Consider the following 26,336-nt stretch of genomic DNA (forward strand, 5'->3'; position numbering starts at 1 on the left):
AAAAAAATGTCTGTCGCAAAAGGAGCTCATGAGTCCGGCCTCCTGTTACATAATGAGTAGATATAGTCTGGCTTCTCTTATAGTTTTGTCCTGGTTTGAGCCCACTTCAGTCTTCATATTGGTCCTGGTTTAGTCTGGGATTTGTTTTGTGGCTTGTTTCTGAATTGCTCATGTTAATTCTGGTGTAGACTTGGTTTGGTCTTGTTAATCTAAATTTCAAATTTTAAGTTTTCAGTTTCAAAATTGAGACGGCTTAGCACCCCCTCAGGTAACACTGGCATAACCTGGCTGCCCTATGTCCTGGTTCTGGTGCTTTCTTCTGCAAAGCCTTGGGAATCAGTTGTTTCTGTTTCCTAAGGTTAAAGCGTAAATAATTATTTTTCTCTGCTAACCTTTTAGTGTCCTTTTCCAGCTTCCGTACGAGTCCAACTGTAGCTGGCTTGTAGTTGTTCTCAACATGTGTGAAGAATCCCTCAGTCGTCCAGGTAGAATCCATGGCGAAGAGAAAATTCTGTTTGTTGACTGGACAAAAGTTAGTTTGGTTGAAAGTTTGGTTGGTTCACCCAAGCTAACTTCTGTCCAGTCGACTCTACCTGTGGATTCTACCTTGACGACTGAGGGATTCTTCACACACCTTGTTAATTTTGTCCAGATCTAGTTCAGTTTTAAGTTCTGGTCTAGCCCTGGTTTAACCGAGTAAATTTAATTTCTCTCCAGCGACTGGGTCAGGAATCGGAGTACACTAGACCAGGGGTGTCCAGACTTTTTTAATCCAGGGCCACATATCTAAACACAGGCGAAGCAGAGGGCAGATCGAGGGCTGTAGACTGGTGCTTAATACAGCGAATAACTGAAATATGTGCATGTTTAACACGTTAGAATGAGCCATCAGTCTTTATTCATCCTCAGATTCTTAAAACCACACACTAAATATTAAATATTAGGTTTATCAAGGTAGATTTTTAAAAAAAACTTGCAGAAAAAGTAAATTCAACCCAGAACATGCTACATAGGTCTCCAGGAAGAACAGTTGATAGCTAAGGTCAGTTAAATACAATCGATCAATCAACCTGCTCAGGGACGACAGGTGGAAATTAGCACCAGTGCTACAACCTGGTACAAAGCATCTCTCCTGTTAAGGTTCATGTAAATTGTGCACTGTCCCTGTCTCAGATAAATAAATAAACTGCTAAATTGCTTTTAAAAAAAAAAAAATTGATGCAAGGTAATTTGGGCCAATTCACCTGGAAGCCTGAGGGCCAAGAAAAATTTATCTGAGGGCCACATTTAGCCCACAGGCCATAGTTTGGACATGCCTGCACTAGACGGTTTGCAAGAACTCCGGAAGTGCGAGTTCAGGCACCAGCCAATCGGCGAAGAGCCATACATTCTGTGTTGGCAACGATTCCCGAGATCGAGGATTTAAAACTGGAACAAAGAGAATGTTTGGTGAATTTGATCAAGGGGAAAGACGATATTGCCCTTCTTCCTACGGGATTTGGTGCATTACATACGTCACGACCAAATAGCAGCGATTGGTTAAAGTAAAAAAAGTACCCACCTACTGTTGAGCGAACGAATCCTAATGCGAGGTCAGACGGTTTCCACAAAGTGAAACCGGTCCTGGTCTAAATATTAATAAAAAAGCAGTGGATTAATATTAATCTTTTCCAGACACTCAAGGCGCTTTACATTGCGTTATGTACGGAAGCTGAGAAGGGTCACAACAAACGCAAACGCTGCAACAAATACAAATGCGACAACAAAACAAAAAGCCACAACAAACCAAAAAAAAGCCACAACGGAAATGACAGCGAGACTCTATTTTAATGCCAACGCCACGACACAAACGCAAATGCCACAACACATTAAAAAGCCACAACACATCAAAAAGCCACAACGGAAGTGACTGTGAGACTCTATTTTCTGACGGACCGATCAAGCTGCAAGTGAAGAAGAAGAACTACAACGTGAAACAAATAATGATAAAACAATAAATTACTTTTACTTACGTTTCCAACTTATCTGTTCCTTTACTTTTCACGTTGTAGTTCTTCTTCTTCTTCACTTGCCGCTTGATTGGTCCGTCGGAAAATAGAGTCCCACGGTCACTTCCGTTGTGGTTTTGTGATGTGTTGTGGCTTTTTGATATGTTGTGGCTTTTTAATGTGTTGCGGAATTTGCGTTTGTGTTGTGGCGTTTGTATTTGTTGCGGCGTTTGTATTAACATAGAGTCCTGTGGTCATTTCCGTTGTGGCTTTTTTTTGGTTTGTTGTGGCTTTTTGTTTTGTTGTCGCATTTGTATTTGTTGCGGCGTTTCCGTTGGTTGTGACCCCTCTCGGCTTCCGTAGAATAGTTCTCTTGAGGTCATGCCCATACCCTAACCCTAACCCTGCCGTCCGTAGTTATGTGTTCACTCGACACTCAAAAAAAAGTTGACCGACCTGCGCCATCATCTCCACACTGATACTATGATAGTGTAATCAAGTTGTGTGAAGTGTCTTGCCAAAGGACACAGCAATAGTTTTCGACACTTCTGCCCCACTGTGACACCCGGTTTTCCAAGCGGTCACCCATCCAAGTATTTTAACCGGGCCGAACTCTAATTAAAGTGCGTATGAGCTGACGATTCTCTAGTTCTGATTTCATTTAGTGAGAAAATACCTTGTGTAAACATAAACAGGAAGTAGACAGTTGTAAAAGGAAGTGGCGAGTTCTATTTTAGACACTTCTTTATTGATGATATTGTACTGTAGGAAGAATTCTGTCCAAAGGTTTGACACAGTTTACTAAGTGTGTACAAATAAAAATATCATAACAAAACATAAAACATAAAAATATCGTATCGTTTAATGTGATAATGTGTGTCGATATCGTGGGCTGCTGTATCGATATATCGCCAAGAGGATTTTTTGGTATATTTTACTAAATTATTTTGTCACAGAGCTACAGTTTTGTTGCTTGTTTAGAGGAAGGAAACTCGTTTGTGCAACACATTTGTCATTTTCACAGTTTTGATGATTAGAATGTTTGTGTTTCATATGAATTTTGTGCAAGAAGTGATTCAACAAAGACTTTTAATGTCACAATCAGGATTTAGACTTTAATTTTTATTGAACCGTATCTAATAGATTTGAAATATATCGTATCGAACCGAAAACTCACTGTATCGATGTATGTATCGTATTGGCAACTTCTTAACGATACCCAGCCCTACAATTTACACACACACGAAAAAAATAAAAAATAAATTCCCAGATATTTCAACAGAATAAAGGCGTTTTCTTATCAGTTTATTTATCAGATCATAATTTCTGTATCAGTTAGAGGTGTTTTGGCTCAGTGTACAGCATTGTTGCTAGGTAACAGTTATGAAATTCCCTAGTGCGGTGTTATCATTTCCAACCAGGATTGAACTGAATAATTGAAACCTAAAATATTAAAAACATGTCAGTCACTATTACTACTTTGCAGCGTTTCTCCTTACCCACCTCCTTGATATATTTTGTATTACTACATTTTTATATTCTATTTTTACTTGTACATATATGTTTAAATAATTATGCCTTTTTGCTGCTTATTTTGAATCTACAGTATTATTACAGTATATATTGTTTCTATTTCTTATTATATTATATTGTGATGTGTGATATGTGAAAGTTTAGACTTAGACAAACTTTATTGATCCACAAGGGAAATTATTTGGACACAGCAGCTCACACATCACAATATAATATAATAGCAAAGAGTAAAAAATTCATCCATCCGTCCATTTTCTTTCGCTTATCTGGGGCTGGGTCATAGTAGCAGCAGTCTAAGCAGGGAGGCCCAGACTTCCCCCTCCACATATATTTCCTCCAGCTCTTTTGGGGGGGATCCCGAGGCCAGCCAAGAGCCATAGTCTCCATCCTCCCCTCACTCATGATCAAAACCCCGAGATAGTTGAACTCCTCTACTTATGGCAGGGACTCTCCACCCACCCAGAGACATTTTTCTGGTCTAGAACCATGGCCTCGGATTTGTAAGAGCTCATCCTCATCCCGGCCGCTTCACACTCGGCTGCAGACCGCCCCAGTGCACATTGCAGGTCCTGGTTTGAAGCCAATAAGATAACATCATCTGCAAACAGTAGAGATAAAATCCTGTAGTCCCCCTCCGGCCCCTGACTGCGCCTAGAAATTCTGTCCATAAATACAATGAACAGAACCGGTGACAGGGGCGGCCCTGGCGGAGTCCAACATGCACCGGGAACAGGTCTGACTTACTGCAGCAATAAACACAGCTCCTGCTCTGGTTATACAGGGACCGGGCAGACCTTAGCAAAAGGCCCCGAACCCCAGACTCCCAGAGCGCCCCCCACAGGACACCACGAGGGACGCGGTCGAATGCCTTCTCCAGATCCACAAAGCACATGTGGACTGGTTGGGCAAACTCCCATGAACCCTCGAGCACCAGTGTAGAGCTGGTCCTGTGTTCCACCAGCTGGACCACTGGTGTAAAAAATATAAATGGTAATCAGTGTTGGGAATGTTACTTTTAAAATGTATTCCCCTACAGATTACAGATTACATACACCAAAATGTAGTTTGTAACGTAATCCATTAAATTACTTAAAGTGAGTAATGTAATCTGAATACTTTGGATTACTTGATTTTCTGTAGAGAAGTAAAGACGAGGAAATCTTCACATAAGAAGCTTTGTCTGCTAAAAGAAAATAAAAAGCCAAGTCTTTACTTAACCAAATTAAAAATATTATTGATAGAAGATGAGGAAACATGGTCCACACAGCATGGTTTAGTCCTGTTAAATCCTGTTTTAGTCCTGTTTTAGACCTGGTTTAGACCTGGTTTAGACCTGGTTTAGACCTGGTTTAGTCCTGGTTTAGTCCTGGTTTAGACCTGGTTTAGTCCTGGTTTAGACCTGGTTTAGACCTGGTTTTGACCTGGTTTAGTCCTGGTTTTGACCTGGTTTAGTCCTGGTTTTGACCTGGTTTAGACCTGGTTTAGTCCTGGTTTAGGCCTGGTTTAGTCCTGGTTTAGTCCTGGTTTAGAACTGGTTTAGACCTGGTTTTGTCCTGGTTTAGTACTGGTTTAGACCTGGTTTTGACCTGGTTTAGTCCTGGTTTAGACCTGGTTTAGACCTGGTTTAGACCTGGTTTAGTCCTGTCTTAGTCCTGTTTTAGTCCTGTCTTAGTCTTGGTTTAGACCTGATTTAGACATGTTTTAGTCCTGATTTAGCCCAAAATGTGAAAACGGGAAAATACCGCCCTGTAATCCATTTATTTCCAACAAAGTAACTGTAATCCAATTACCACTCACTGAAACAGTTACTGTAACTGAATACAGTTACTCATGATTTGTACTCTGATTACGTAACTCCGGTACATGTAATCTGATTACTCCCCAACACTGATGGTAATAATAAATTCTAAATAAGTAGCAAAAAAGAGCAAGAGACAGGTGTGAAATAAGACATAATTATACAAATGTAAATGTAAAAGTCAAAATAAAATAGAAAAACAAGTAATAAAATATAAAATCTCTGCTATTTACAAGAGGTCATAGGAAAAACAGTGCAACAATGATGTGATGATTGACAGGACATAGGGTTATGTAAACTGGGAAAAACATTTACAGTCTTTAATAAAATCTTAAAGCTGCATTGTGTAACTCTTCTGGCAGATGGTTGAAATGCTTTTCTTCCTGGAGATGTTATTACTTTGTCTGGAATATTTCACAGTATGGCATTAAACCTTTCTATCGTCATGGAGACCAAAGCAGATGAAGTTAAAAGCCATTCAGCCATTTGAGAAAGCCATTTTTGAGCTTTAAAGCCACTTATAATAGAATAAACGTAAGGTAAAGCAGTTTAATGTCATACTGTGGAATAGAAATGAGCAGGTGACGAACCCTGAACCAAAAAGTTACACAGTGTATCTTTAAACATAACTATATAAGTACTCAGTGTTGGGGAGTATCAGATTACATGTACTGGAGTTACGTAATCAGAGTACAAATTATGAGTAACTGTATTCAGTTACAGTTACTGTTTCAGTAAGTAGTAATTAGATTACAGTTACTTTGTTGAAATAAATGGATTACACAGAGGTATTTTCCTGTTTTTACATTTGGGGCTAAACCAGGACTAAACCAGGACTAAAACCAGAACTAAAGCCAGGAATAAAACCAGGACTAAGACCAGGACTAAGACCAGGACTAAGACCAGGACTAAGACCAGGACTAAACCAGGACTAAACTAGGACTAAAACCAGGTCTAAACCAGGACTAAACTAGGACTAAACCCAGAACTAAACCCAGGACTAAACCAGGACTAAATCAGGTCTAAACCAGGACTAAACTAGGACTAAAACCAGGTCTAAACCAGGACTAAACTAGGACTAAACCCAGGTCTAAACCAGGACTAAACTAGGACTAAACCAGGTCTAAACCAGGTTTAAACCAGGACTAAAACCAAGACTAAACCAGGATTAAACCAGGACTAAACCCAGGTCTAAACCAGGACTAAATCAGGTCTAAACCAGGACTAAACCAGGACTAAACCCAGGTCTAAACCAGGACTAAAACCAGGACTAAAACTAGGACTAAACCAGGTCTAAACCAGGACTAAACTAGGACTAAACCAGGTCTAAACCAGGACTAAGACCAGGACTAAACTAGGACTAAACCCAGGTCTAAACCAGGACTAAACTAGGACTAAACCAGGTCTAAACCAGGTTTAAACCAGGACTAAAACCAGGACTAAAACCAGACTAAACCCAGGACTAAACTAGGACTAAACTAATACAGTATGACATTAACAGTTGGTGGACATAATTGAAGGCAGCAGTGAACTCATATAAAAATAATTTCTCTATCAATAATATTTTTAATCTGGTCAAATAAAAACTGAACAAACATGAATTTTCAGGATGTGGTTGGTACATTCATGTCGTTTTAAAAAGCACGACAATATCAAGTGATCTAAAGTATTCAGATTACGTTACTCACTTTAAGTAATTTAATGGATTACGTTACAAACTACATTTTGGGGTATGTAATCTGTAATCTGTAGGAGAATACATTTTAAAAGTCACCTTCCTAACACTGTAAGTACTTTTGAGATGAGGTTTTGACAGGTCTGTACGGTTCAGTAGTCTACATCAACTGTCTTCTTGTGTAACGTTATGCCCAGCCTTTCTATTGCTGCATGTTAACGAGCTTTACCCTGGAATCACTGTGTAAATATTGACTGAGCTTGTCACGAGTTTTGATCTGCTGTTAATTAAAGGGTCAATATTACACTAGTTTCTGATCTGGTATAATGTTGTTTCCTCATCACAAACAGACCTGGAGTTGTCTTTTGTTTCTTTCAAATCCAAATCCAAATCTACTTTATTTCTGTAGGGCATTTTTACAAACAAAGCAGTTTCCAAAGTGCTGAAATTTGATCATACCAGTCCAAAAACACTGAAACCAGAAAATCGAAATAAAAGCAAAAATCATAAAATAGCAGTAAAAAAGTAAAATGAATAAAAGACACAGATGTAGACCTACTTTAGTCTTGGTTTAGTCTTGGTCTAGACCTGGTATTAGTCCTACTTTAATCTGGGTTTAGTCTTAGCCTGCACCTGGTTTTAGATCTACTGTAGTCTTGGTCTAGACCTGGTTTTAGTCCTCCTTTAGTCTGGGTGTAGTCCTGGTCTGGACCTGGTTTGAGTCCTCCTTTAATCTGGGTTTAGTATTGGTCTGGACCTGGATTTAGTCCTACATTAATCTTGGTCTGGACCTGGTTTTAGTCCTACTTTAATCTGGGATTGGTATTGGTCTGGACCTGGTTTTAGTCCTACTTTTTAGTCTGGGTTTAGTATTGGTCTGGACCTGGTTTTAGTCCTACTTTAGTCTTAGTCTGGACCTAGTTTTAGTCCTACTTTAGTCTTAGTCTGGACGTAGTTTTAGTCCTACTTTAGTCTTGGTCTGGACGTAGTTTTAGTCCTACTTTAGTCTTGGTCTGGACCTGGTTTTAGTCTAACTTTAGTCTGGGTTTAGTCTTGGTCTGGACCTGGTTTTAGTCCTACTTTAGTCTTGGTCTGGACCTGGTTTTAGTCCTACTTTAGTCTGGGTTTAGTATTGGTCTGGACCTGGTTTTAGTCCTACTTTAGTCTTAGTCTGGACGTAGTTTTAGTCCTACTTTAGTCTTAGTCTGGACGTAGTTTCAGTCCTACTTTAGTATTGGTCTGGACCTGGTTTTAGTCTAACTTTAGTCTAGGTTTAGTCTTGGTCTGCACCTGGTTTTAGTCCTATTGTAGTCTTTGTCTGGACCTGGTTTTAGTCCTACTTTAGTCTTTGTCTGGACCTGATTTTAGTCCTACTTTAGTCTGGGCTTAGTCTTGGTTTGGATCTGATTTTAATCCTACTTTAGTCTGGGTTTAGAAAGTTTAAAATCTTAAAATCAACTCTAAAACGAACTGGAAACCGGTGCAACGACGCAAAAATCGGGTTTTTCTCTCACACTAATTACCACACTCCAACTTGTGATGTCACGTGGTGTTACAGGAAGTGCTGTAAACTCCACACACCTTCACTTAGAATCATCTGGATAATTACAGGCCCTGGAGTTGCTAATCTCTGCTGAACTAAATAAAGGTTAAGGTCAAACGGTTCACTTGAAAACTACCACCGCATGACATCACAAGGTGGAATTTAGCATTTTGAGGTTTGGAGATGTAGACAGACTAATAAAAAAAATGGTGAATTAAACAAAACACAACTCCAGGTCTGTTTTTGATTACATAACTGCATAATTTAATCTCATTTTAATGTTAATGAGGAAATAATGGTGTTATGTTTTACTTTGCCACTCACTCATTTCGCCGTGGTGTACTTGAGCAAGACACTTCATGCTACTTTGCTAGTATTGCATTATTTGTCAACTTGTTTCCTCCACCATACTATGAATAATATGACATACTTGTAGTACTTTTACTGCGTTATTCATCACGCAGTGGTTTCTGAGTGCGGCAGGAAACTTGTGGTGCGACTTTTATCTTGATAAGAATAGATTTAGTTAAGAATGCTCACTAGTATTGAACAATATGATAAAAATTGAGTTGTAGTACAGTTGTAGGGAGTATTATCTGCTACATAAGGGTGAGTTGTAGTACAGTTGTAGGGAGTATTATCTGGTACATAAGACCAAGGTTTTGTACAGTTGTAGGGAGTATTATCTGTTACAGAATGGTGAGTTGTTGTACACTTGTAGGGAGTATTATCTTTTACATAAGGGTGAGTTATAGTACATTTGTAGGGAGTATTATCTGTTACAGAATGGTGAGTTGTTATACACTTGTAGAGAGTATTATCTGTTACATATGACCGAGTTGTTGTGCAGTTGTAGGGAGTATTATCTGTTACATAAGACCGAGTTGTTGTACAGTTGTAGGGAGTATTATCTGTTACATAAGACCGAGTTGTTGTACAGTTGTAGGGAGTATTATCTGTTACATAAGACCGAGTTGTTGTACAGTTGTAGGGAGTATTATCTGTTACATAAGACCGAGTTGTTGTACAGTTGTAGGGAGTATTATCTGTTACATATGACCGAGTTGTTGTACAGTTGTGGGTAGTAGTATTTGTTACATGAGGGCGAGGTGTTGTACAGTTGTAAGAAATATTATCTGTTACGTAAGGGTGAGTTAGTGTACAGTTGTAGGGAGTATTATCTATTACACAAAGGTGAGATGCTGTACAGTTGTAGGGAGTATTATCTGTTACATAAGGGTGAGTTGTTGTCACTCGGTGTTCTGTCTTAAATTCATTTGATTTCTCTCTGGTCTACACCTTAGTATGTGCGATTCTATAAAATATGGTGTACCTCAAGGTTCAGTGCTGTGACCATTATTGTTTATTATCTAAGGAAAAATTTCTTCATCATATAGAAATGTTAATAGTCTTATTGATTAACTGAATGTTTATTTATAACTAAAGAGAGGGTTAACGTCACAATGTTTTAGATATATACCTAAAACGGTTAGCTGAAGGACAGGGTCAAAAATGTGTCGTGGAATTTGATTTTGATTCATTCACAATAAAAAATTAGGTATAGTCCTTTAACTTACTTTACTTTAATAAGAATAACATAAAAAACACTGCCAAAGTATTACATCTTTACATTTTTGGCTAATATATGAACAACTTTGACAATGACATACTAACATTTCTTATAACAAATAACATTATAATTATTGTTCTCTGTAGCCACATTCCTCAGTTGTGTACGACTGATTCCGCTCTACATTAAAACCCTTTGCCGTCTTGTTTGGTTTTGAAATATTAATGTAACAGGAGTTTGTGGATGAGTCACGCAGGAGAGGGCAGAGGCTGGGAGAACAAACAGACCAGAGATAAGACCGTGACCGTTCACTGGGAAACACGGACTATTATGTGATAATAATGTACAGCTTTAGAACGAAATGCAGAAAACACCCACGTCTGGGATCCACATTTATCTGAACATTTGCTCCATAAAAAAGTTCTCCTGCAGGATTAATGGGATTCAGGTTCAGTCGGTTTGGAGGCATTCATTCTGATGACTCAGCTTTTTCTTACCCCATTAGTGGATAGACGTTTGTTGCAGCCCTGGTTTTAGTCCCAGTTTAGTCTTGGTTTAGTCCTGGTTTTAGTCCTACTTTAGTCTGGGTTTAGTCTTGGTTTAGACGTGGTTTTAGTCTCACTTTATTCTGGGTTTAGTCTTAGCCTAGACCTGTTTTTTGTCATACTTTAGGTCTGGTTTTAGTCCTGCTTTAGTCCTACTTTAGTCTTGGTCTAGACTTGGTTTTAGTTCTACTTTAGTCTTGGTCTAGATCTGTTTTTAGTCCTACTTTAGTCTTGGCCTGGACTTGGTTTTAGTCCAACTTTAGTCTGGGTTTAGTCTTAGCCTAGACCTGGTTTTAGTGCTACTTTAGGTCTGGTTTTAGTCCTACTGTAGTCTGGGTCTACTCTTGGTCTACACCTGGTTTTAGTCCTACTTTATTCTGGGTTTAGTCTTGGTCTGCATCTGTTTTTTGTCATACTTTAGGTCTGGTTTTAGTCCTACTGTAGTCTGGGTCTACTTTTGGTCTACACCTGGTTTTAGTCCTACTTTAGTCTGGGTTTAGTCTTGGTCTGCATCTGTTTTTTGTCATACTTTAGGTCTGGTTTTAGTCCTACTGTAGTCTGGGTCTACTTTTGGTCTACACCTGGTTTTAGTCCTACTTTAGTCTGGGTTTAGTCTTGGTCTGCATCTGTTTTTTGTCATACTTTAGATCTGGTTTTAGTCCTACTGTAGTCTGGGTCTACTCTTGGTCTACACCTGGTTTTAGTCCTACTTTAGTCTGGGTTTAGTCTTTGTCTGCATCTGGTTTTATTCCTACTTTAGTCTTGGTCTGGACTTGGTTTTAGTCCTACTTTAGTCTGGGTTTAGTCTTAGCCTAGACCTGGTTTTAGTGCTACTTTAGCTCTGGTTTTAGTCCTACTGTAGTCTGGGTCTACTCTTGGTCTACACCTGGTTTTAGTCCTACTTTAGTCTGGGTTTAGTCTTGGTCTGCATCTGATTTTTGTCATACTTTAGGTCTGGTTTTAGTCCTACTTTAGTCTGGGTTTAGTCTTTGTCTGCATCTGGTTTTAGTCCTACTTTAGTCTTGGTCTGGACTTGATTTTAGTCCTACTTTAGTCTGGGTTTACTTTTGGTCTGCACCTGGTTTTAGTTCTATTTTAGTCTTGGTCTGGACCTGGTTTTAGTCCTACATTTAGTCTAGGTTTAATCTTGGTCTCATCCTGTCAGTCTAAAGGTCATACTGCACAAAATTGATCACTGTGAGCTTCAAGTCATGTTTTAATGCTGTTACCTCCTCAGAAACAGACCTGGAGATGTGTTGTGTTTTCCTGGTTTGTTAGTCAACATCTCTAAAGCTCAAAATGCTCAGTTCCACATTCTGATGTCATGTAGTGGACGTTTTCAAGTTACAAACAGCTCCTTTTCCTTTTAGTTTAATAAAAATGGGCAAATCCAGAGCTGAAATTATCCAAATGATTGTAGCGAAGGTGTCTGAGTTTATGTGGTAATAATGGTAAGTTTAGTCGGATGTAAAAAAATAAAATAAAAAAAGATAAATTGCATTATTATGTAGTAATCAAGATACATAAAGGCAGTTATTTTACATTGGCCATCACAAATATAATCTCCAACAATAAAATGCAAATAAAAATCAATAATTCTTATAAGTAGTGGGGAGAAGAAACACTTTTCTACCCCCACCTACTTTTACAGTCTCATTAAAGTAATAATGTGCTTCCACCAGACTCTTAAAGTCAGTCACATTACTCCAGATACAATAAATGAACAATAAATATGTTGTAGTTTACATTCAGATAACAAATAAACTTAAATTCCTTCTTCTACATACTTAGTTATAATCATTTCTTTATATCTATGTTAAACTTTTTCATATTTGGACATTTTTTGAGCTCCATAAATCTGTGTATCATTCGATTCATTCGTTTTTCAATATAAAACCAAAAATAAGAAAACAAAAAACAACTATTTTCTTAATTAATTATCTCCAAAACTAAAATGAAAAAACGGATAATGATTTGTTTTTTCAGTTTTTGATTTTGTGTTTAAACGAATAATGGAAAAAAATGGATAATGGACTGAACCAGGACTGAACCAGGACTGAACCAGGACTAAACCAGGACTGAACCAGGACTAAATCAGGACTGAACCAGGACTGGACTAGGACTAAACCAGGACTGAAACCAGGACTGAACCAGGACTGAACCAGGACTAAACCAGGACTAAACCAGGACTGAACCAGGACTGAACCAGGACTAAATCAGGACTGAACCAGGACTGGACTAGGACTAAACCAGGACTAAACCAGGACTGAACTAGAACTGAACCTGGACTGAACCAGGACTAAACCAGGACTGAACTAGACTGACTGAACTAGAACTGAACCAGGACTAAACCAGGACTGAACCAGGACTAAACCAGGACTAAACCAGGACTAAACCAGGACTAAACCAGGACTAAACTGTTTTCAGTACTGGTCTGGTCCCGGTCTCAGTCCCAATCTCAATCACGGTCTGGTCCCGGTCTAAGTCTGATCTGGTCCTGGTCCTGGTTCAGTCCTGACTGACCAGGCAAAGAAATAACATCACCATGTCAAGTGTCTTGCTCAAGTCCACAATTTTTGCCATTGTGTTCTTGAGCAAAACACTTTAGTCCACTTGTTCTGAACACACTGGTGTAGTGTTTATAGTCTTTATTTTCCCTCCTGTTGTTCAATTATTATTTTCAATTTGATTTTTTTCTGTACTGAACTAAAGATCGGTTAACCTGAAAACTACCACTTCATGACATCACAAGGTGGAGCAGAGCATTTTGAGCTTTGGAGATGTAGACAGACTAATAATAAAGGGCGACTCAAACGTGTGGGAATGAAACAGGTTTGTTTTTGAGGCGGTATCATCATTTTAACATGACTAAAAGCTCACACGAGTTCATTTTGCGTAAAATTTGACTCTTAAAATGAACCAGTTTTGTTATTCACATTTAACAATTCACAATAACAAGGAGGTACAGTGCCTTTAACTTACTTCACCCAATAAGAATAGCTTAAAAACACTGAAAAAAATATTAAACCTTTACACTTTCAGCTATTATATGGAGCAGCAACTTTGACAATGACATAATTAAGTGCTTTGTGTTGCATTTTTTTTGAAAAGCGCTCTATAATTAAATTTGATTGATTGATACTAACAGTTCTTTTAACAATTCACATTATGATTATAGTTCTTTAGAGAGAAGAACTCAGCCTAAATATGCAGAATTTGTGCGTTAAACATAAACATAAATAATGTGACTGAAACAAAACACAGCTCCAGGTCTGTTTGTGACGAGGAAACAACAACAATAGATCAGAAAATAGCGTAATATTGGAGCTTTAAGGCGAGAAACAGCAGGTGATTAGGAAAAAAACAAAGATATAGTGTAAATTTCAAACTTTACTTGTTTACTTACATAATATTTAGACTTATATACTGACAAAAACTTAGAAAAATCTGTAGTTTAGGCTGTAGTTTCTCCATTTACAGCTGTAAAAGTGGGCGTGTCCCAGTTTGACAGGAACAGGTTTTGATAATAGATTAAACCGAGGAGCGTGTTTGGAAATCCCAGCTGGTGCTTAGTGCTCAGACTGAAGTAGTGAAGTAACCTGCTCTAAACTGAGGCCAGAGGAACTGTCTCAAATACAGGAAATACGCTGAAAAGAGGAAGGAATTTCACTTATCTACAAGGTTAGTTTTCGTTTGTGTTGCTTTAGTTTTTGTCGGCTGTTTGTTTTCTGTTGTTTCTTATCTTTTGTCAGCTGATTTTGACTGGATTTTGAGGAAGATTGGTCCATGTTTAGACTTGTTTAGACCTAATTTTGTGTACATTTAGTTTTGGAAAGTCATATCCTCGTATTTGGTATGTTGTAAAGTCCTGGTTTAGTCTCAGTCCTGGTTGAGTTCTGGTTTAGTCCCAAGATTACTCATGACCTTACTAGACCTGTAATCTTGGTCTGGTTTTCTTCAGTTATTCCAGTTTGCTCTCAAATCCTGGTCTTATCTTGGTTGAGTTTTGGTCAAATCCTGGTTTAGTCCTGGTTTCAGTCATTTGTCCTTAGATTTAGTGTTTTGAAAAATTTGAAAAGTCTGTAAATTTGCTCGTTCTCTAAGGACATTTTGATGTGACTCAGATTTATTTTTGTCCTTTTTTTTTCTAATTTAATGACTCAGTAGTTTTTTAGAAATCAGTGGATATGCTGCTTTGGTCTAGACCTGGTTTTAGTCCTACTTTAGTCTTGATCTAGACCTATTTAGACCTATTTTATTCATTATTTTATGTATTATTGTTGATTGGGTGGACCTGTTTTAGTCCTGAAACATTATTTGTTTTAGTTATCCCCATGTTTTTGACCTGCCTCTTTAGTCTCGAGTCTTTGTTGAGTCCTGGTCCAGACCTGGTTCATCCTGAGATTGTGTTATTTGTGGGTGGACCTGCTCTTCCACTCACGGGAGCTGGATTGGGCAGGGCTGGACTCCTGATCACCTCCAGTGCTTTTGTGTTGGCTCAGTCTAATGTACATATTTAAAGACTCTGTTGGCTAAGGCCTGGCAGTAAAATAAGGATCGGCCTTTTGCGTGGATTAGGAAATGGATTTAATTGTAACAGCGATTAAACCGTTTCAGTATTAGGAAGGTGTGTGTGCTTTTTAAACACAGGGCTGCACAATGGTGAAAGATTTGCACATATCACAACACGTATGGAGGCATTTAGTTTACTTTACAAAGCTTAACGCGGTTTAAACGTGGCCTCCTTTTGTTTCTGACACAGCCTGATTTACTTTAGTGGGAACTGAAAAGGGAACTAACCAGTATTTTAAAATATTCACTATTTATTGCAGGTTTTTTTCTAACCTTGTGCAGAAGACAGATAGAAGACAGATATTTGACACCTGTCTCTTGCTCTTTTTCGCGACTTTAGAATAAATTTTTACCATTTATATTTTTTATTTAATCTTTGTTCTTATTAGTAACAATATCCAAGTCTCATGATACGATATCTTCACGGTATGAATCTCACAGTACGATATTTATTGCGATATCGTGGGAAAGCTCATGATATGGTGGAGAGGCTCACGATTAGGGATGTAACAATATCCAAATCTCTCGGTATGATATTTTCACGATATTCATCTCATGATACGATATTTATTGTGATATTTTGTGGAGGCAAACAAAACTGTGAATATTATGCTACTTTTTTCTCTTAAAATGCTTTGACAAGACTTAATCGAAAAAACTAAGACTTAAAAGTGCTTAGAACTGTTATTTCTTCATGTAGTCTGCACTGAAATGGAGCAAAGGATCATGGTCTATGTAGTTCCCTCTGTCTTTTTTTAAGTATTGCTGCACCATAACTCTTAATTTAAGCAAAGAGACTTGTAATTCGATATATTGTGATACTACGATATTACTCACGATGTTATTGTGAGAACTTTGACGATACGATATCACGATATTTCGGTTATTGTTACATCCCTAGTTATTATATTATATTGTGATGTGGGAGCTACTGTGTCCAAATAATTTCCCTTGTGGATCAATAAAGTTTGTCTAAGATAAATAGAAGATATATATTTTTTAGTTCAAAGAGACTGGACCAATCACAGGGCAGCATTATGGTTTGGGGCGGGGCCAAATGTAAAGTTCCCAAATGAACCAAAACAAACATGGTGACGCCGACTGACATACTTACATACACTGTGCTTTTCTCTCACCTGGATCACTGATCATGTGTAGAACTCAGCTACATTAGTCAGCTCAGGCTTTTCTCATTTCGATAATTTTCACTCCCTTTGGAAACTGGTGCAGTTAAAAAAAAAAAAGCCATGTATTTTAATGTTTACAAGTTAATCCAGGAATCAGTATCTTGACTTATTTTGTTGATCACTTTAAATGAAAAAATGTTTAAAACTTTAAATGTGAAACTGCACTTACTAGCGTTTGTTTACACAAGAACGCTTGCGTGTTAAAATGACAAAATATTTTATCAGAAGCGCCTTTCGTTTAGACCAGGGGTGCCCAATACGTCGATCGCGATCTACCAGTCGATCGCCAAGGTCGTATGGGTAGATCGCCGTGTCTTAGTACTTGTCTCGGACTCGATCTCGTTTGGACTCGGTCTTGTCTCTCACTCAAGGTCTGACACTCAACAAGTGCGATCATATTTGAACGTGAAGCAAAAACGAGTCTAAATTTGTGTTCCAGTGTTGGCACAAAGCAGGTCTACAGCATAGAGCGGATCTACAGAACAGACCTACTGCCACATTTGGCTGAAGTTTGTCTAACAAAAGTGCACAAATGCATCTGTGTTTGTCACGATGTGCGTTTGGTTTGGTAAACGTGCAGAGGCTGGTAAATATCACTGCAAAACCAGAAAAGAATGAAACTCCAATTTGGAACTTTAAAAAACAGGTTTAAAAATCTTACCTACTTCCTTCACTTTTTTCACAGTTTTGTGTAAAGTGCCAGAGGAAGTTCTCTTAAAGAAGGGGTTCTCAAACTGTGGGTGAGGGTCCAGAAAAAGGGGCACAGAGTGTTTCAGTGCAGTTTGCTTGGCTTTGTAGTAGGTAGATCATTTTGACTTGGTCATTTTGTAAGTAGCTCGCATGCTGAAAAAGTGTGAGCACCCCTGGTTTAGACAGTGACGGGGCTTAAAAACGCGAAAATCTGAACCCACCCTCCAGAGTGGAAAAGTTGAATATGCTCTACCATAGTGTTTCTGTCTGCACTGCCCAAGACGCAAAACTCTGGTCAGATCTGCTCAGGTCGTGTATGCGTTTATGTCACCGAGTAGCGTCACCACCGAGCCGCCTGACATGCATACTAAATCTAATTCCACACACTTTAGCCTAAGTAGTTAAAGGGTTGGTTGTTTTCTTTTATCTGTGAATTCCCAGATAAAAAGTTCCACGAAGTTAAAGTGAGAATTAGGTCGCGGTCGTGTGTGTGAAATATGGGTCATGTATTCTATAGTTTGTTAAACATCTTAGATCCTCAAACACAAGTTCAGACTGTGCACAGCTTTCTTCAGTACAGACTCCAGGGCTGCTCTACTTTTGGGAACGAAAATATTTAGGTCAGAAATAAAAGCACCACAGCCTGAAGAAGAAGTGTAATCTGCTCATTTATTCACTAAACTTAACATTCTTAATATTTATGGGATTAATATTTATCAAATTTGTATTTTTATGTATACAGTTTTTTTTACAATTCAACAACGATCCCCGAACATTTCACATTTTATTTTAAAACCAATGCAGAGATTCACAGATACAAAACTCGTCAAATTCATAATTTTCATGTTCCAAAATTTGTCACATCAAGAGCTCAGTTTTGCCGACGATACAGAGGCTGTAAATTCTGGAGCCAGTTTTTTACATCTGGTTAGTGACGGCAGTTCAGAGGCGTTGTTTAAAAAGAGTTTGAGGAAATGTTTGATATTTCATGCTAATGTTTATTAATCTTTCAATTGTGGATGTTTCATTGTGTTTTAATCCATGTTTGAATCAAAAGAATTTAATCCATGGTGTTTAAATGTCATTTTTCTATATATATGTACATTTTTATGCGCAATGATAATGTAAAATTTTTTATATATTCATGAGGTCGAGGCTTTAATATTACGCCCTGTTTGGTTTTTTGCCTCTTCTGGCACCTACTTTTTATCTAGTGTGTCTTTTTATTGTCATGTTATATGTGCAAAATAAATAAATAAAATTAATTAATAGTAGTTTGAATCATGTATCAATGTATTCTTTGAAAAGTTTAAGCTCCTATATTACACAAAATTAACTCTTGTGAGCTTTTAGACATCATATAATGTTGTTACCGAATCAAAAACAGACCTGGAGTTGTGTTTTGTTTCATTCATGGATTTACAGGGTTTGTTCGTTAAAACATGTGAATGAAACAAAACACAACTCCGGCTTTGTGATGAGGAAACAACATTATAACATAGATCAGAAAATAGCGTAATATGGGCTCTTTAAAACAAGATAAAATATTCAGAAAGAGTAGGTACAAGTAAATCCTCACAAACATTTGCTTTACAGAATCATGTTGACCATTTAAATGACTCAGTTCTTGGAAAGTAGCATCCATTTCCAAGAGGACAAAGGTTGAGTCTGTGATTAAAAAAACACAATTTCACAGATAACTATATAGCCCCTGGTCACTAATTGCGTTTCTACTGTTTGAAGTGAAGTTGTAATCATTTTTTATCTTTAAACAGACTCTTTACTTCAACATTGTGCAGCTGTTTTATTGTTCTCAGTTATAGGTTATTGAACTTAAGCAATTTCCTCTTTCAGCCGTTTAAGTACACAGCTGTAATTTTAAAACAACTTTGGAAAAAAAAACCTGCTGAATTATTGATGATAAGAAGAGACTGGTGTCAGGGAGGGCAAAGCGACTACAAAAACTAAAATCTGATTTTAGCTTAAACATTTTGCCACAATTCCCTTAACCTTAACTCTTTTTTAATAACTTTTTGCAGCAGTTTTCTTATTTTCTGGATGAATGAGTAAATGAAAATCCTAAGAAGACCTATTCAGCAAAATCATCTTCTTTTTTTTTTAGAACTTTTAACCATGCTTCCCTTTCTCATTTCCGCTCTCGAAGTTATATTTGGAGGGATTTCTTCATCTCTGAGTAATCTTTAATCTCTTTTCAAGACATCATATTGCCGATCTACCCCTGTTTTCACCAACACCAGCATGTGCCCTCTGCTCTGTACTTACTTCGTTCTACAATTTTATTTTCTCACTCAATGATACACGTAAGATTTGACAGCATCGTGTAGTAATTTTGGCACAAATGAAAAAAAAAAAAAAGAATCTGCTGCTCACTGTCTGTAGGAGCTGCTGACTCTTTGTTGTGATGACATTTACTTTTGGAGATAGATTAGGGTCTTTATTATCAAATAAATATCACGTCGTTCACAAATACATTTCTTGGTTCAGTCACGAATAAAGGACTTTAAACAAGTTACGAGAAGATAAACAAGTCATACTTACATTTGATGAGCCACCTTCCCTCGCCGTTTTTGCCAATCAACCTGAAAATTATCTGAAACCTGTGGACCTGACTACTACTACTACTACTACCGTATCTTTTGGACTATAAGGTGCACCGGATTATAAGACACAATATCAGTAATGTTGAATTCTCCCGTCTATTTTCATACATAAGGTGCACTGGATTATAAGGGGCATTAAAGCGAAACAAACGGACACTTGAGACTGATCCCTTAGCCCAGGCGTCCATGATCCATCGGCAGATCGTGGTGTAATTCGCCCGACGTTTTCTCTCTGTCTTGGTGAATGTGTATTATGAATGTGAATGTGGGTGGACCACGTTTATTTCCTATGAAGAGGACTCAAAACACATTGAGTAATAATGTGTTTAATGCAGCTTTGAGCACGTTTGTTTACGTTTTACAGCAACGAAACTTAAAACCACATGGCTCATTTGCATAAACTTTAAGCACTGAAAAAAAAGGTTTGCTCCTTGTGCCCTGATGTGGTTCAGCTTCTGTTGGACTCCACAAGACTCCTGACTACAGTAGCCGTAATGCTCCAACAATCCATCAGCCCCACCCCACAAGCCAGAGCACCTTATACACGAATCCACTCAGGTGTCCCAGCACCTACAAACTACAAAGCCGCACCACCCACAGCGCACGCAAATACACACGGAGCAGACAACGACCACGCAGCGAAACACACCCGTAGCCACCCTCATCACTCCACGTGGACGAGAAAGGGAACGGAGGAACGAACCAAAAAAGCGAGCGCAATGTGCCACTTCTAGACACAACTGAACAACTGAGTCACTGCGAACACGCCGACAATCCAGCGGTCCCAGACAGCACCCTCCCTACACGCCACAACTGAACAAAGCCCAGAGTCACCGTGAACGCCACAAACAAAGTCCCACTGACCCATCCAACTGTTGTGTTTCGTTAAAGTTCAGTGTGGTTTATTTGCGAAAAAAAGATCGAAAATAGCCCATTTAATGACAGTGCGTTTTATAATCCAGAGCACCTAATAGCCCGTAAAATACGATACTACTACTATACTACAATGCGCAATAGTTGCACAATATTGTCAACCATAAACCATAAGCTCGAACTTCAAGTGATGTTGAAGCTGTTTAAAAAAAAATGCATTGAACGCTGTCGGGAAGGTCTTAAAAATCCACAAATAAATGCAGCGGTATTCACAAATATGACGGTGGTTTGTAAATGCAGGTTCATCAGTTTGCACATAAATGTAACAGCACTGTGAATGTTGTTACATTTATTTGTAAGTCATGAATTATATTTGTGAATGTCGTTATATTTGTTTCTGAACCAAGAAATGTATTTGTGAGTGGCATGTATTTATTTGATAATAAAGACACTAACCTATCTCCATATTTATGTTGATGCCTCCACAGTTTTTCATGCAAATTATGACATAATGATCCACAGATGTCATAGATTATGTAAGCATTAAACAAGGAGGTGCGTATTCTGCAGTTTTAAAGCACGCCGCATAGTCAAAGAAGTCGCGTTCCTCCACGAAGTGCGTTAAAACTGGCTCCAAGCTGTTTAATGTGCTTATACCATGGCCACAAACCCACTGTTGAAATGCCGTTAAAGCTGCATCACGGGGAGATTTCGTTGTCATCCTGGAAACTGCTGCTGATTAAAACATTGATTGAACTTCCCATTTGTCACTTTGTCGATAAAACTCAATCTGACACTGACTCCAGGCGCAGGATCAGAAAAGGTCAGGTTTGATTTGTGCTCGTCAATAACTTTACGAGCTTGTCTTTTCATTAGCGGTGCATAGAGACGAGGAAAGATACAATACTGAATTTGAATGTGTTTTAAATGCCTTTATTCTACCTGAATTCTGCTGTCTTAAAAACGTGAAAAAACAGAACTAGTTAATTTTAAACAGTTTGCAGTGGTCCAAAGTTATTCCTCACTTACCTTAAGTATTCACAGCTCAGAGACCAGAGTGGAGAATGATAATCTAATTAGATCTCAAGACACATTTTGCTCAAACACAAGGGAAAATTTGGCTCTTTAGCAAATCACAAAAGCTGAAATTATTTAAAATTTGTGCTCTGTAACATTTCGGGTGCGGGTTTGCCACTTGCTTTGTCCATGTAGATTTCATTGCTTTGCCTGGAGAGTTCCATAGTCTGACATTAACTTATTTATCTCCTTGGAGACAAGCAGGTGCAATGCCAAGTTACAAGATACATTTGTAGCGTGATTAACTAAGTAAATTTTTATTTATATAGCGCTTTTCACAGACATATGTCACGAAGATGCTTTACAGAACATTATTCATTCACTCCGAACTTGGTGGTGGTAAACTACCATTGTAGCCACAGCTGCCCTGGGACCCTCTGAACATCACCATCACTCACGCACACACCACTTTCATACTAGGCAATGTGGGTGAAGTGCCTTGCCCAAGGACATCAGGTGGCTCCCTGTGGCACCTGGTTTTCCCAGTGGTCTCCCATCCAAGTACTAACCAGGCCTCTGAGATCTGACGGGTTCAGGCTTTGACAAGCTGCTATGGTCACGGCTTGGATAGTTCATGCTTGACAAGGTTAATGCCATACTGTGGAACATTACAGGCAAAAAAATAAATAAATAACATTACAGTAACATTGCACCAAAAAAATACCCTTGTGTCTGACGGGGTCTTGTGTAAAAAACCTGCCCATGTGGATTCTTACGGTGAGAATGGTTGGAGATAGATGCGTTTAAGGTCACACTGTGGAAAATGCCATGCAAAGATATTGTTACATCTCCATGGAGATAAGCAGGCAGCACACCCTCCACTAGAAAAGTTACATAGTGCAGCTTTAATTTGATCTGTAGGAGCCATTTTGACCTTTTGTTGCTTGCCTGTTGCTTTGTCCTCTACTCACTGTGTGGCAGTATGGTGCCCTCCTTAACATGTTTAAGGGCCAAGAAGGCAAGCACATCATCGGAGAGAGTTTTCAGGGCCGCTGGAAATGTTGTCACTCCAGGGGATGTGGGGTGGGGTAGGGGGTCAATATCACTGCATACCGCACTGTTGAGCCGCTGTGCTGTACTGCACCGCAGGAGAAATTCCCTAACTGCGACAGCCCTATTCTAGTGAATGAGCTATGGGGTTTAAAAACGCAATGGAGCACTCCCTGTATTACCACATGACATCACAAGTTGGAACTGAGTGTTTCCTGTTTGAGAAAAGAACTCAGTCTAAATAAATATGCAGGATTTGTGCGTTAAACATGCATCAAAGAAACAAAACACAACTCCAGGTTTGTTTGCGACGAGGAAACAACATTATAACTAGAGCCCGACCGATATGGATTTTGTTGTGGCCGATATGAAACCGATATAATGGGAGTTGGAGCTGCCGATAGCCGATATAATCGCCGATATATTTAGTGTTGTAAAAATTCACTGTAAATGTTGAATTGATTAAAAAACTTAGGTTTGGCTCTAGTGGATTCTAAATTGGGTTTATTTAGGCAACATTTATTGTTATTCTGACTCTTTACATCATATTTACAGACAGTAGATTGGCCTAATGGCATTTTTGCATCACATTCTAGCTACAAGTGATGGGTATTCCAGTTTTTTTTTTTTTTGTTTTTTGGAGAACCGGCTCTTTTGGCTCGGCTCACTAAAGCAGCTGGCTCTTTTGGCTCGGCTCACTAAAGCAGCTGGCTCTTTCGGCTCCCAAGCGAATCTTGAGATTGTTTTGTTGCAAGCAGGACTAAACCAGAAGTGAACCAGGACTGAAAAAGCACTAAACCAGGACTAAAACAGATTTAAACCATGTGTAAAACAGGACTAAACCAGAACTGAACCAGGACTGAGTGTCGGGACTCGGTTTCTATCTTTCTCCTTCACTCAAGCCCAAGTTTAGTCCTGGTTTATTCATTTTATGCTGAACTGCAGCCAAATATGCACTTTTTTAAAATCCTATGCACACGCAGATTTCTGAAAGTTTCGTTTTCAGCTGCTGCTGCTGTCAAACTACGGGTCTACATGCGGCATGAAGAGAAAAAGTGAGAAAAAGAGAAAACACGGCTCCCAATAAGAAGCAGGCCCCCGTTGTTTGCTTCAAAGAGCCGGATTTAAGAGCCGCTTCGATCGCGACCGACCCATAACTCCTAGCTAGTAAATAAACTACCGCTATTAGCCTTTAGCCGTAAAAACGTGCGCACCGCGGTAATTAATTATATGCATAAATGTGGATCATTCACACGTCTATTCACAGCTCATTTACATATCAATGCTGGTCCAGTAACAAATATACGGCCAATGTAGTCACTTTACAATAGGCCAATAGAAAACAGCCTGTTTATGTGCAGGAACTACAGCAGCTAATCCATAACAAATGACCAAAACTAGCTTCAAAGTCGGCATATTTCCAACACTCACCGCTCACACAGGCTCCTCCTCACATCACAAGTCTGAACTAATAAATGTCCTTTTAATCCAGACTCAAACCGATTGTCTGTAAAAAGAATATAATCTCAGTGTTGCGCACGGCTGCGGGTGTAAACAAACACACGTGAGTGAAGTGACGTGACTCTGGAGGTGTGTTCAAGGACAGTACGGACACAGACACAGACAAATTACACCGCAGATAAGTACTGATGCGGAGCCACATATTTGGACATTTATCTGTCTGTAAATTGGATTAAATGAATAACAAGGTATAATATGCCCACGTGAAATATCGGCCCATATCAGCAAGCATATCGACCGATAGCCGAAATGTCTCCAGGTGCCCATATCGGCCGATATAAAGGTCGGGCTCTTATTACAACATGCATAAATCAGAAAATAGCATAATGTGGGCTTTTTAGAATCCACTGCTTTCACGGTTTATAAACAGCAACCGGATTCAGTTCTTAATCTGTGTATAAAGGAACACGTAAATATTTGTGGCTTGGGGCAAAACAGAGTGGTCAGAGCGGAACATTTAGAGCTTGGACGCTTGGAAACACAGACAGCGCTGAAAGCCGTTTAACTAGATTTCTGACATATTTAAATGGCCTTTATTAAACTATTTTCCACTCTGTGTTTATGATGATGTCGCACTTCCCATAAAAATGTATCGATTTCTTTCTGTAGAATGCAAAGTGATCCTCAGCTTCACCTTCATAAACAGGACAGACTCATATCAGGTTATGATCTAATGTTCGTATCGATCCCGCACTTGTGTCTTCTAACCATGTGGTCGTATTAAATGTTCTCAAATAAGTCCAGTTTTGTCCCTTTTTATGCAATTTCTTTCAATATTAATACTTTAAAAAAATTAATATATGATTTTGGTTCTTTACTATTCGATTTAATACACAATAAATGTCTCACGATACGATATTATCACGATATGTGTTGCTGTTTTTTTTGTTTTACTTTTTATTTGTGCTTTTTCAAAATTTTAACAAATGTACATAAAAGAACAATCTAAAAAAAATAAAAATAAAATACCTCATTCATTCAAGTGAGCTTTGTAAATAGACCATTTGGACCATCGCTTTTGACATTTAGACTCAAACTTATTTTATTAAAGGTGCATTGTGTAACTTTTCTAGTGGAGAATTTGTCAAATGTTTTTCTTCATGGAGATGTTATTGCTTTGTCTAGAATGTTTCATAGTATGGCATTAAATTAAACTTTTCTATCATCATGTAGACCAAATCAGACCAAGTTACAGGTCAGATCTGCGGAGAGGCGACCCCGCTCTCAGTCAGAACGCCTGTTTTTCTAGGTATTTTTGCAACATAAAACCACCAACCAGTTGAATAAATGTGAGGTAGAGCTGTTTAATGTTACAATGTGAATATTCCAAGCAGAGCAATGACGTATCCATAGAAATGAGCAGGTGAAGGACGCCCAACCAAAAAGTTACATAGTGCTTTACTTTAACAACAGCATTTCTTTGATAAACCATTAGGACTGTAAGTCACACTTTAGTTCATGGTTTGGGTGTTTCCTGCGACTTATATATAAACATTTTCACACTGACAGACTCGAGAGGCTCTGGTCTTGTGTGTCAGTATCTGCTGCTCCTGTTCCTCCTGTACCACTGTCACTTCACTCTACTGCGCATGTCTCCTGCAGAAAGAGCCTCTGTCCTGTCTGTATCATGTCAGTCGATCGTTACTTCTTTACCAATGAAAATTGAAACAAACTTATAAAGACGACTGAGAAGACTGAACACAAATGCCCCCAAAAAGAAAATCATATTTTGCAGATTACAAGCTGCAAGTAGCGAAATATGCAGCCGAAAACAGTAACCGAGCAACAGAAAGAAAGTTTGGAGTGAGAGAGAAACTCCGGGAGGGTGCGCGTTTATAACTGTTCATATGTGACATTAACAGCCTGCTATTCTCTGTTCTATTGTTATTACTATAACTTGGCTCAGGTCTCTGATTGTATAAAAAAAAAAAAAAGTGCAATGTTTTTTTATTCTTCATTATGCATTTTTGGCTGGTGCGATTTATACTCCGGAGCGACTTATAGTCCGAAAAATGCAGTATTTGTGCAAAGTTTATATGATATATGTCTATTTTACTAATCAAACTAGGGAATTTTTGATTTATTACTTTTATCATTCTTGTTTAAAGAGCCTGTACCAGATTTTCATGTATTCTGGTCAACGTGAATGCTTC

The 26,336-nt window shown here is 38.5% G+C and overlaps 1 protein-coding gene across 2 annotated transcripts in view; it reads left to right on the plus strand.

The window, feature by feature from the left end:
* Positions 1 to 26,336, plus strand: part of pld1b (phospholipase D1b) — a 100,265-nt gene that overhangs the window by 501 nt on the left and 73,428 nt on the right. Inside the window, exon 1 of one of the 2 annotated variants that reach the window (XM_020922780.2) lies at positions 14,198 to 14,333. The exons of the other annotated variant lie outside the window; for it this stretch is intronic. The gene's annotated coding sequence lies outside the window, so the exon portion shown is untranslated. Of the gene's footprint in view, positions 1 to 14,197; positions 14,334 to 26,336 lie in introns of those variants that run through there. 2 annotated transcript variants of the gene reach the window in all.

This window comes from Boleophthalmus pectinirostris, unplaced genomic scaffold, assembly GCF_026225935.1.
Source record: "Boleophthalmus pectinirostris isolate CB_2022bp ecotype Guang Dong unplaced genomic scaffold, ASM2622593v1 HiC_scaffold_15, whole genome shotgun sequence".
NCBI classification, from domain to species: domain Eukaryota; kingdom Metazoa; phylum Chordata; class Actinopteri; order Gobiiformes; family Gobiidae; genus Boleophthalmus; species Boleophthalmus pectinirostris.